This window comes from Terrapene carolina, unplaced genomic scaffold (assembly GCF_002925995.2).
Source record: "Terrapene carolina triunguis isolate 2854851 unplaced genomic scaffold, T_m_triunguis-2.0 Scaffold51532, whole genome shotgun sequence".
Taxonomy (NCBI): Eukaryota; Metazoa; Chordata; order Testudines; family Emydidae; genus Terrapene; species Terrapene triunguis.
This window is the reverse complement of record NW_020715883.1, coordinates 1-12,302: the sequence shown is the minus strand read 5'-3', so window position 1 is coordinate 12,302 and position 12,302 is coordinate 1.

Here is a 12,302-nt window from a genome sequence, read left to right as displayed (position 1 = left end):
GGGGGGGGGGGCGTGTAACCCCCTCTTCCCCTCGCCTCCGTTACCCCAGTAATCTCCAGTTAGAAGCCAAAATGCTTCTCTCCCTCCCCCCACCCCCGTTTGATCGTGGGGGTGTTAGCGGAGATGGGGATATTGCAAGGGCCCCCCCTTTTTACAGCCCCTTCAATTCTCCCCCACACCCCAGCTAAACAAATCCCAGAACATTAATTCCCTTCCCACCCAGCAGCTTTGTTTCTGCCCCACGGCGCCCCCTATGGGTGCCAAGGATCTCTCACCTGCCTGCCCCACGGGAGCACCGTGCCACCCCCCCCCCCCTGCGCCAGGGAAAACGCCAGCCAAAGTGAGGCTGTTAGGGGAGGGGCATACAGCTGCCATAAGTGGCGGGGCTGGCAGACGGGAGGGTGGGTGGCATCAGGAAGGGGGGGCTATGCCAGTATTGTGGGGGGCCCCTGGGGAGAAACGGGGGGGTTCCAGGGAGGGCTACTCTAGGGTCAGCCCCCAGAGGGGCCCAGTAGGGGGATGTGGGGGAGAGGACCCCCGAATAAACAGCCCCATTGGGGCATCTCCAGTGTGCACTGGTTGGGTCCAAAGGGGGTGGGGCCCATCTGCTGTACTGCCCCACATTCCTGCCTTGGCTCCACCCCCTCAGAATCTTGGTGTTAAAAGGGGGCGGGACTTTATAGTCACTTCCCTGTCCCCATTGCAGTATCTGGGCCAAACCATGTGGATGGCGGGGAATAGGTGGTGCCACCCAATTCTTCCTCTTAAGGGCTTCTTCCATTGTAGATTTGGGGGGGCAGGCACCAAATAACCACATGACCAAAGTGGGGGGGTGCCCCCAGCTCCCCAGTGTCCCCCCCCGACACGTACAGAACGAATGGGGATTCCTGGCTTTGCCAAACTCCCCTCTATGGCAAACCCAGCTGGGGGGCACCCCCAGGATTGTCGGGTTCAGGTAAGACAAAGGGCATTGCAGCTCTTGCTGCCCCCCCCAAGTGTGTGTGTGGGGGGGTGTGGATCTCAGAACCAAGCCGCTGCTTCAGCCCCCCGAAAATGTGCCATGGTGGGGGTTCAGATCCCAGTTTTCTGCCCCCTTCCTTAATGGGACCCAAGCACTCCCCATCCACCCGTTGAAAAGGGGGTGTGGGGGGGGGCGCTTTGGACAGATGCAAGTGCAAAAAAAGCAGGGTTCAGGCTCCCTTTAAAAACTGCCATGCAAACTGAATTGTGTCAGTTTGGCCCCAGAGCGTGGCTTCCTGGAAAGTGTCCCCCCCCAGTTTGAGGGGGAACCCCAGATTTCTGTGCCATGCCATGCCTCCTGCTGAAATGTCCCCCTGAAATTTGTAGGGGAACCTCAACTTTCCATGCCCTTACCATCTCCCGCAGTTCAAAATCCCCCCCAAATTCCCAGGGGGAACCCCAAAATTCAGTGCCATGCAGCTGATTTCTCCCTCCCTCAGTGCCCCCCAAATTAATCCAGGGCATGAAACTGATTCCCCCTCAGTTCAGAATCCTCCCGAAACTCACAGGGGACCCCAACATTCTGTGCCATGCAACTCATTTGCCCCCTCAGCAAAAAACACTCCCCCAAATTGAGGGCATCCCAAAATTTTCCAGGCCATGCAGCCATCTTCCCCCGCCCCCTCAGCAAAATAAAAATCCCCATGAAGTTTGCAGAGGGGTCCCCCCCCCAATTTATAAGCCAGGCGGCCGCTCCCCCCCACGCCACCCCCGTGAACATATCTGTATATAAAGGAAAGTATTTTCTATACAGCGTCCCCCGCCTCCCCGAAAGATACGACGTGTGCAATACAGCAAAGGAAATTCTATATATTGTATTTGTTTATTTTAGCAGCTTGGCTGCAGATCTTTAAAGCACAGGGCTAGAAAAAAAAAATCTTAACAAAAAAAAAAAGATTTTAAAGCCCGTCCCGCTCCCTGCTGGGGGGGTTTTTAAAGGGCTCGGTGGGCCGGGGGGGGGGCGGGGGGGGGGGGGGGGGGGGGGGGGGTGGGGGGGGGGGGGGGGGGGGGCCGCAGGTGTGCTTTAAAGACTGCGGGGGTGGGCTGATTCCAGCAGCCGGGGCTACCCGGGCCCAGCCGGCTTCCTCGCAGCCTGGCCTGGTTATTTAGGACGAAAGCGCGCCACAGAAAGCAGACCCCGAAAGGGTCTCTGGGCCCAAGCGGGGGGCTTCTGTATGGGGGCCGGTACAAGCCGACCGGGGCTCTGTTCTCCAGTGAGTCTCTCCCAGCAGGTTGCTGCTTTACCCCGGTTTGGGCGTCTGCGGCCAGGCCCTTTGAAATGAGTCCGTTCTGCAGCGCCCGCCACTTCAAAGAGAGGGAGACGCACCGGGGAGTGGCGTGGGGCCGCTCCGAGCGCTCCCCCACCAACCCACAGGGGCATATAACCCTTACTGGTACGCTGGGGCATAGGGGAGCGCCCGCGGGCCCTGGAGTGGCTGGCACCTCTGGGGGAAGCGACCGAGACGTATCCACATGCCCATCTTAACCTACCAGTCCCCACTCCCCCAAGCCAGGGAGAGAACCCAGGAGTCCTGGCTCCCAGTCTCCTCCTCCTCTAACCACTAGCCCCCACTCTCCACCCAGGTCTGGGGAGAGAACCCAGGAGTCTGGAGGGAAGAATGGGGGGGCCACAATAATTATTTAATGGGAGGGGGGGTGAGAGGCTGAAAGCTCTATAATTATTCAAACACAGATCACCACCATTCTCAGCTGCCGTTTTCCGGCTCCGCCTCTCGGGAAATTTCCCCGGCCGCTGGCACTATTTTTTCGCTGGCGCAAGTGACGGTTGCGGGCGTCTCCCCGGAAAATCCGACCCCCTCCAAGCCGCGCTCTGCGGAACGGTTGCAAGACTCGGGCCTGGAGCTGGAGGAGGCTGCGGGGCGGATGTGGGAACGGCCGGCTGGGATCTCAGAGGTTGGCAGAAGAACGGCGATTGTTCCGTGTCCAGCCGGGGGCGGAGAAGAAGGAGCTTGCAGCCAAGGCGATGCTCAGACCAACTTTCTGGCCCGGATTACCTGGCGTCCCTGGCGCTGGAGGGTTTTAAGAACAGGTTGGGGACGCGCCTGTCGGATGATACGGGTTTCCGTGGCCTTGCCTTGGCGCATCCCCCCATCATGCTTCCTCTTGGCCCGATGTTTCTAGGACTGTTACCCCCACATGGGCCCCTGAAATTTGTCATGGCTTCCCCAGTGGCTGGGCCTTTCCCCCTTTCCTCCCCCCAGTCAAGTTGGGGCGGTGTCACCTGGTTCTTTGTTGCTCCCTTCCCGCCGCTGCGTTAACCGCCGTGCAAAGCCGAGAGGGAAACTGAGGCATGGGACAGGCTCATAAACGCATCACAGCAACTTCTCGCAGCGGCAGGCGCGTCTGACAAACATCTGTCTCCTGGGGCAGGCCGCTGGTCTGGCTCTGAGTCCACCACCGGGGCAGCCGGGCGCCATGCAAACCCGGTGCCTGATTTGGAGTTGGGACGAATGAACAGAACAGGGAATGAACAGAACAGGGAATCAGCAAGTGATCTATCCCCTGTTGCCCATTCCTAGCCTCTGGCAAACAGAGGCCAGGGACACCATCCCTGCCCATCCTGGCTAATAGCCATTGATGGACCTATCCTCCATGAACTTATCTAGTTCTTTTTTGAACCCTGTTATAGTCTTGGCCTTCACAACATCCTCTGGCAAGGAGTTCCACAGGTTGACTGTGCGTTGTGTGAAGAAATACTTCCTTTTGTTCGTTTCAAACCTGCTGCCTGTTCACTTCATTGGGTGACCCCCTAGTTCTTGTGTTAGGAGAAGGAGGAAATAACACTTCCTGATTTACTTTCTCCACACCAGTCATGATTTTATAGACCTCTGTCATATCTCCCCTTAGTCATCTCTTTTCCAAGCTGAAAAGTCCCAGTCTTATGAATTGCTCCTCATACAGAAGCCGTTCCAGACCCCTAATCATTTGGAGGTGGGGTAGAGCAGTAGCTCCCCACCGGCTGTATGTTGTTCGGTGTGATATGACAGCCCTGGTCCTGCCCCGCCCCCGGTCGCGCCGGGTGCTGTACAAACCCAGAACAAGGAGCCTGCCCCAGGCCCGGCGAGTTTACATGCTCTGCTATGGGCGGAGTTAAGGGTATATCCCCCCTTGACCCGCCGGGCCGGGGAGAAACCAGCACTGAAAGGAATGAATGGCGAGTGGTTCCAGGCTTGAGTCTGAAGCGAGGGGGGCCGGGCACCAAGAGGCTCAGGCCGGCCAAGAAGTGGGGCAGAGACCCCCAAAGCCAGGGGTGTGTCTTAGGCTTCGATTCCCCCCGCCCAGTACCAAGGGTGAACTCCCGGCCATCCCTGAGGCTGGCTGGCCACCTGGGTAAGCTGGACTAAGTGATCCACAGGCACTTGCCCCAACCAGCCCAAAATATTCAGGTCGCTCCCGGCCCGAGAGATCAGGCCCTGAGCCCGGGGCAGCCCGGCCGCCAGCAAACTCCCTGCGGATGTAACGAGGGGGACAAAGCAAGGAGTTCTTGGCTGGTTCAAGCCGGGGGACGTGTCCACCCAACTGGGTACGTCCGTGGTTCCCAAAGCTGGACAGTCTTGGCACTGAGCATCCGTCAGGGGGGCCCTGGGGGTCTCGGTGTCTGGTTCCCGCGAGAGTCCAAAGAGCAGCGAGCGAAGGATCAGCTGTTCTCGGGCCCTCGGCTTTTATAGCCTTCTTCCCGAACTGCAGGCTAGGGGCCGAGCCCGCTTGCACGTAGCCTGGGCCTGGGTGTGGCGGGGCTCTCCGCCCAGGCTGGGTGCTGTGAGGGGCCCCGTTCGCAGCCGCTGGGCCACAGCCGGGCGAACGGATTCACCGGCGGGCAGGCGCCGTTTGCTCCCTGGCGGGCCGGGTTCAGAGCCCAGGTTTTCCCAGGGCAGGAGCAGGCACGGAGGTAGCCTGGGCCAGCAGGGAAGATGGGCCCCAGCGAAGCAGCGTTTCGCAGAGTCTAAACGCGCTGGGATGAGTCCAGGACCCACCTTAACCGGGCCAACGCCCAGGCCAAAGAGCCGGTTTCGAGCAATGAATGGGTCAGTGCTCAACTGAGGCCGAAAGCCTTGGGAAAAGCTGGCACCTAGTTGGCCACCGTCGCACCCAGGAGCCCTGGCTCCCATCTGTTCCCCTCCCAGAGCCGGGGAGAGAACCCAGGAGTCCTGGCGCCCAGCGCCCCCCACTCTAACCATTAGACCCCACTCCCCTCCCAGAGCTGGGAGAGAACCCAGGAGTCCGGGCTCCCCGCCCCCACGGTGAGTAGGCTCCCTGCCCAAAGGTGTTGCTAAAACAGTGCCCAGGCCCCCAGAACAAACACACGCAGGCTCCTCACCCAGCTCAGCTCCAGCTGACGTAGCCTTGAACCTGCCGCGCCTGGATATAAACGCCCGAGCCGGCCGGACCCGCCCTGCGGCCTCCTACCCCCCGGCTCTTAGGTGTGTCAGACGGAGCTGAAGCAGTCCCACTGCAAGCCACCACCATAGAACCCAGGCGTCCTGACACCCAGCCCCTGCTGGTCTCGCCCACTAGACCCCACTCCCCTCCCAGAGCTGGGGTGAGAACCCAGGAGTCCTGGGTCCCAGCCCCCCTGCTCTGACCACTAGACCCCACTCCCCTCCCAGAGCAGGGGAGAGAACCCAGGAGTCCTGGCTCCCAGCCCCCCTGCTCTAACCACTAGACCCCGCTCCCCTCCCAGAGCCAGGAAAGAACCCAGGCGTCCTGGGTTCCCCCCGCCCTGCACTCCCCAGAGTCTGTGACCAGTGGGTCGCTCTGGCCCAGGTCGGTTCCCCCCCGAGCCTGGGCTGGGCTCCCGTTTCCCTCCATTGTTCTCCCTGGTCTGGCTCCGGGGCAATTCGATCCTGGTTCAACCAGTCCCAGCCGGAGCTGCCTGGTCACTCTGACCCCGGCTGCGGGGAGTGGGGCGGGGGTCAGAAGGGGGCGCTGGGCTGCAGGGAGCGGGGGGGGGGGGCCGGCGTGGGGCACTGGGCTGCGGGGAGCGGGGCGGGGGGTCAGCAGGGGACGCTGTCCCGTGGCAGTGAGTACTAGGTGAGAGGTCCCTGTATAAACAGCCCCTCTGCCCCACCCCAGAGGCAGCTGCACCCCAGGCCATGGCGATTGACCTGCTGGGCCGGTATTTCCCGTTCTGGGCCCCGGCACGGGACACACCCAGTTCTGGGTTCCGGCTCTGCCAGCGAGACATACGAGAGTCTGTTCTAGCCCCATCACTGCAGCTTAGTCTGTCCCTGAGCCCCCCGCCCTCCCCTGCTCTAACCACTAGACCCCACTCCTCTCCCAGAGCCAGGGAGAGAACCCAGGAGTCCTGGTTCCCAGCCCCCCCTGCTCTAACCATTAGGGATGAGGGGGGTGTTCTTTTGCATCGTCACAGCTGGTTGAGCAGCTGGCGCGGGGAGGGAGGGGGTAGAAGGCTGGGGGGGCGGGGCCCATGTTTACCTGCCCAGGTATGCTGCGGGCGCGGCTGCTGGGGATCGCGCCACACACCTGTGTGCAGGTGACGGAGGGGAAAGGACGGTTCCTTGGACACCTAAGAGCCGAATCTGTTGGGACTGAGGGGTGGACCCCCCCGTTTTCAGTATCTCGCCCCACACACACTTGAGATGCCTGGGGGGGCAATGTCTGAATAGCCGGCGAAAGATCGGGTAAGTGTGTGTGGGGGACAGACTGGAAGGGGCGAGTCCAGCACCAGGGATGGGGGGGATGGGCTGAGGGGGCGCCCCCCCCAGCTCAGCCCCATGCCAAGAAATTGCAGGTTATCAGGCCTGAGTCAATATTGTCAGGCTCCTGTGTTGGCCTTGGTCTGGGGAGAGGATGTGGGGCTGGGATGGGAGGTTGTGGGGGGCAGCCCCTTGGGGAGCGGGTCTCCCCCTCATGGATGTGGGGGGGCGGGTGGAGGGAAATAGTTTGTTCCCACCGCCTTGATAAACAGACCAGTTCCTCGCAGGGCGAAACATGGGAGGCGTCACACGAGGGAGAGGCCGTCCCGTCCCGGACGCCTGGGTTCTCTCCCAGCTCTGGGAGGGGAGGCGAGTGGTTAGAGCAGTGGAGCTGGGAGCCAGGACTCCTGGGTTTTCTTCCCAGTTCTGGGCAGGGAGCGGGGTCTAGTGGTTAGAGCGGGGGGGGGGGGGGGGGGGGGAGCTGGGAGCCAGGACTCCTGGGTTCTATCTCTTGCTCTGCAGGGAGGGAGGGTGCCACCCCCAGACTCTGTCGATGATTCTCTCACTGTCTTTGAACCCTCAAGGTGAAGTGTGAATTGTGGATTCTGTCAACACCATGAGCTCCTCCGGCAGGTGAATACAGGGTGGGGGGCCAGGACTCCTGGGTTCTTGCCCTGGCTGTGGGAGGGGCCAGGACTCCTGGGTTCTCTCCCTGGACTGGAAGGGGAGTGGGATCTAGTGGTTAGAGCACGGGGGGCTGGGAGCCAGGACTCCTGGGTTCTCTCCCTGGCTCTGGGGGGGGGGGGGGGGGGGGCTTTGGGCGCGGGGGGGGGGGGGGGGGGGGGCCAGGGCTCCTGGGTTCTCTCCCGGGGTGGGGGGGGGGGGGGGGGGCTAGTGGTTAGAGCAGGGGGGGCTGGGAGCCAGGACTCCTGAGTTCTCTCCCGGCTTGGAGACAGGAGCGGGACCCCAGCAATCTGCTCTCCCTGTCGCCAGGCTCCGGCTCTGTTCTCCTGTCGTTTAACTTTCTCTTTCTCCTTCCCCCTTTCTGCAGCGAGGTCTCCAAGCCCAGCGCCAGGGAGATCTACGGTGAGTCTCTGATGGGGGGCGAGGGGAGGACTGGGGGTGAGAGCAGCTGGGCCGCATTATTATTGTAGGGTCTCTCACAGGTCTTTGGTGAGCTGCCGTGTTGTCGTAGGGTCTCTCTGCTGGGCAAGGAAGTCAGGTGTGCTCATTTGTTATTGTAGGGTCTCTGCTGAGCCGCGGTGTCATTGTTGGATCTCTGTGCTGGGCTGTGGTGTTATTGTAGGGTCTCTCGGATGAGCCGTGGTGTTATTGTAGGGGCTCTGTGCTGGGCGGGGGGGCTCGTCCATGGGGCGGTGTTATTGTAGGGTCTCATGCAGACCCCCCGCTGCCTGCAGTCGCTGTGTTTCCTCCGGCACCCAGGGTGGCGCAGTCCAGAGGCCGACCTGGCAACAGCCCAAAAGGAAACAAAGTGCTATATCCCCCCCCGTCTGATCACCAGAACCTGCCCCCCCCATCCCGCCCCAGGAGGGAAACCGAAAGAGAAATAGATCAGGGCCGGGGTTGGAGCCAAAGGAGTTGGGGGCGGGAGTCCCTGCTAATTCCCAGCCACAGCCACCAAACTGGTTTCCCCAGGGCACACTGGGAAAATCACTCCTTGCCCTGGGGCCGGGTGGGAGCCAGTGCCCCCTAGAGGGGACAGACCCCGCGCCCCATTCCCAGCCCCCCTGAGCCAGCCAGTCCCTGCCTTGGGGCCGGGTGGGAGCCGGCACCCCCGAGAGGGGACAGGCCCCGGGTCCCATTCCCCCTTTATAATTTGCCCGTCTCTTTTCACAGAGCAGAGGAAGAAATATTCCAACTTCATCATGGCCGACGTCTCCCAATACACCGTCAACGTGAGCCTGGGGCTCTGGGGGTGCAGTTGGGGTGGAGCAAGGGGTGGGGGTCACATGGGCCCCACTAGGGAGAGGGTAACTAGGGGCCCCCAGCCCCGATCTGGCCCTAGGGCAGGGACTGGCTGTCTGGGGGGGGCCCCAAAGGGGGCTGTTAGGGGCCGCAGGGGGCAGTGCTGTGTGGGGAGGTGTTAGGGTTTGTTTGGGGGAAAGGGGCTTGGGGGCTGGGTGTGGGGGGCTGGAGGGGAGTGTGTTGGGAGCCTGTGGGCTGTGGGGGGGTTGTGGGGGGGCTGCCAAGGGGGCATTGGGCCTGGGGAGGGGCTTTGTGCTCTGGGGAGGGGTCTGGGGGTTTGCATAGTGAGCATTGGGCTTGGGGGGGCTGTGGGGAGGGGTGTTGGAAGCCTGGGAGGGCCTGGGGGGGCTGTGGGCTGGGGCAGTGTTGGGAGCCTGTGAGGGCTGCATAGGGGTTGTTGGGGGTGGCGGTGGGGCTGCATAGGGGGCCTGGGGGCTGCGTGTGGGCAGCTCTGAGCTCACCCCCTTCCCCCCCCCTCCCCAGCACCTGGTGACGTTCCCGGTGGGGGAGGCGGCGGAGCTGCGCTCGGTGGAGGACGCCGTGCGCAAAGTGGCCGCCATGGAGGGCCAGGGCCAGGTCTGGGCCCAGGAGATGCTGCTGCAGGTCACTGGGTCGGCCATCAGACTGCTCGACGTCCACTCCAAGGTGTGTGGGGGGCCTGGGCTGGAGGGTCTGGGGGTGCTGGGTCCAGGGGCTCTGGCCCGGGTGGAGCTGGGTCTGGGGGTGCTGGGTCTGGGGGTGGTTCTGGGTCTGGGGAGGGTCTGGGGGTGCTGGGTTGGGGGGAGGGTTTGGGGGTGCTGGGTCTAGGGCATTGGGTCTGGGGGTGGTTCTGGGTCCAGGGGAGGGTCTGGGGGTGCTGGGTCTGGGGGCTCTGGGCCGGGTGGAGCTGGGTCTGGGGGTGCTGGGTCTGGGGGTGGGTCTGGGTCCAGAGGAGGGTCTGGGGGCGCTGGGTCTGGGGGTGGTTCTGGGTCCAGGGGAGGGTCTGGGGGCGCTGGGTCTGGGGGTGGGTCTGGGTCCAAGGGAGGGTCTGGGGGCTCTGGGCCGGGTGGAGCTGCGTCTGGGGGCGCTGGGTCTGGGGGCTCTGGGCCGGGTGGAGCTGGGTCTTGGGGTGGTTCTGGGTCCAGGGGAGGGTCTGGGAGCGTCAGGCCGGCCGTGACTCTGTCGCCCCCCGCAGGAGGAGCTGGAGAGCTACGGGCTGGCGGGGGTGCTGCGCTGCGAGGCCATGCTGCCCGGCGCCCGCGCCCACTCCCTGCTGCTCCTCGTGTGCCAGGAGCCCCAGCAGACCCAGCCCGACGTCCACTTCTTCAAGTGCGCCCACATCGGGGTGAGCAGCCGCCCTCGGGGACTGCGGGGGGGAGGGGGCAGCCTCGCCCGGACGCCTGGGTTCCTACTCTGCCCTGGGGTTCCTGCCTCTTTAAGTGCCACTGGCCCCGCCCCCTTTGGTTGACATAACTAGCCCCGCCCCTTTCACTTGAAGGCATTGGCCCCACCCCTTTGCAACCGGACTCCTGGGTTCCTCCTGCTGGGATGCCCCCACCATGCACTGGGATCCACTGGTCCCGCCCATATGGTGACATCACTAGCCCCACCCCCTTTTTTGCTGCCCTGACATTCACCTGGACTCCTGGGTGGCCTTTTAACAGCCCTGGGCCGTGATTGCTCCACCCCTTTTTGCATCATGCCCCCGGGCTCCACCACCGTCCCTAGGGACAAGCCTTCATGGGCCAATCAGGATGTGGCTGCCACGTGGCAGGAAGTCCCGCCTTCTGATGAGAGGGACTTCCATGCGGCATGAGCCAATCAGCTTCCAGAGCCACAATTTCCATTGCAAAACGTCCCGCCTTTCTGCCAGTGTGAGGAGCGTCAGCCAATCAACTTCTTGAGCCATGACATCACAGCGAGTCCTGCCTTCTGGGGGGGCGGGACTTCCATGTGGCATCAGCCAATCAGCTTCCTAGGACTGTAGTGTCCAATGCAGGAAGTCCCGTCTTCCAACGGGAGGGATTTCTCTGCTGAATCAGCCAATCAGCTTCAAAGGGCCTTGCTGCATTCCAGGAAGTCCTGCCTCCCCATGGAGGATTGACAGCTGTCGGCCCCTCCCTCTAGTGGGGAAGTGGGGGTCTGACTCTGGGGGAAAGTGGGGAAAATGCTGTTGTGCCTCCTCCAGTCCCCATGCCAAGGGGGCCGGCCACCCCGAGGCACGCTGGGTAGCAGGCGGCAAAGCTGGGTGTTCTGATCTGGCTGGCACGGACCCACACGAGGGAGTTCCCGCTCTCCTGCCCCCTCCCTGCCCCCTGGATCAGACCCACGGGCCCATCTACGCTGGTATCCCACCCACCTCAGGACAAACTCATGGGCCCATCTACCCCGGTATCTGACCTGTGCCGTTCCCCCCACCCCACAGGCGGAGCCGATCCGGGAGGACATTAACAGTGCCCTGCTGGACTTCAAATCGGGAAGCAACGCTCAGCGGAAAGAAGCGCTCAGGTGGGGCGGGTGCATTGTGGGGGGCCATACTGGGGTGCAGGTGCTCTGGCCTGGATGCAGGTTTGACCTTGGGGTGAAGCGGAAGCCCGATGCGGGGGGGTCCTTGGAGGAGTTCTGGGGGGCTTAAGTTAAGGAGGGACGCCATAGTGGGTGGGGGTCATGGGGCGGACCAGGGGGGTGAGGTTATGGGGGGCCCCACAGAGGCATGAGAGTGGGGTGATGGGGGATCTAGAGGGTGTGAAAGGAGGACCCCCGCATGGGCTGGTGGAAGCTGAGGGGAGGAGAGAAATGGGGGTGAGAGGCAGCCTCCAGGGGAGATGGGACTAGAGGGGTGGAGGGGGAAACACTGAGGGGCTGGGGGTACCCCCTCTAGGCTGGGGGTGACGGGGCAGGCTGGGGAGCCAGGGGGTGGGGGCTCGGGTACATTTTTGGGTGTCTCCCATCCCCCCTCAATCCCCACCCCTTATCGTTCACAGAGCAAACCAGGAGATGATGCAGAAGGGGGTACCACCACCCCCGGGGGGGACAGGCCCCCGGCCCCCACCCCCTCACAGGAAGGTGGTGATCACCCCCTCAGCCACTCTGAATGAGATGGAGACGCAGAGTCAGGGAGACACAGGTGTGTGTGTGTGTGGGGGGGGGGGGGCCAGAGCCAGGGAGGGAACCCAGGAGTTCTGGCTCCCAGCCCCCTCTGCTCTAACCACCAGACCCCCACTCCCCTCCCCGAACCGGGAGAGAACCCAGGAGTCCTGGCTCCCAGGCCTCCCTGCTCTAACCACTAGACCCCACTCCCCGAGCCGGGTGAGAACCCAGGAGTCCTGACCCCCTGTCCTTTCTGCCCCCAGCTGACCCCTCGGACACAGGCGCGCTGCGGACTGAGCGTGATGTGGTGAGTTGGGCTGGGGGAGCGGGATTTGGGGGTGTTAGGGTACAAGGGATGGGGTGTTGGGGGGGAGCTGGGGGCTGGGTGGCAGCAGGGGGAGGGGAGATTTGCGGGGGGTGAAGGATGAGGTGGGGTTGGGTGGCGGGATTTGGGGGTGTTGAGGGTTAGGGTACAAGGGACGGGGTGTTGGGGGGGAGCCGGGGGGCTGGGTGGAAGTGGGGGGAGGGGAGATTTGGGGGTGTTAGGGT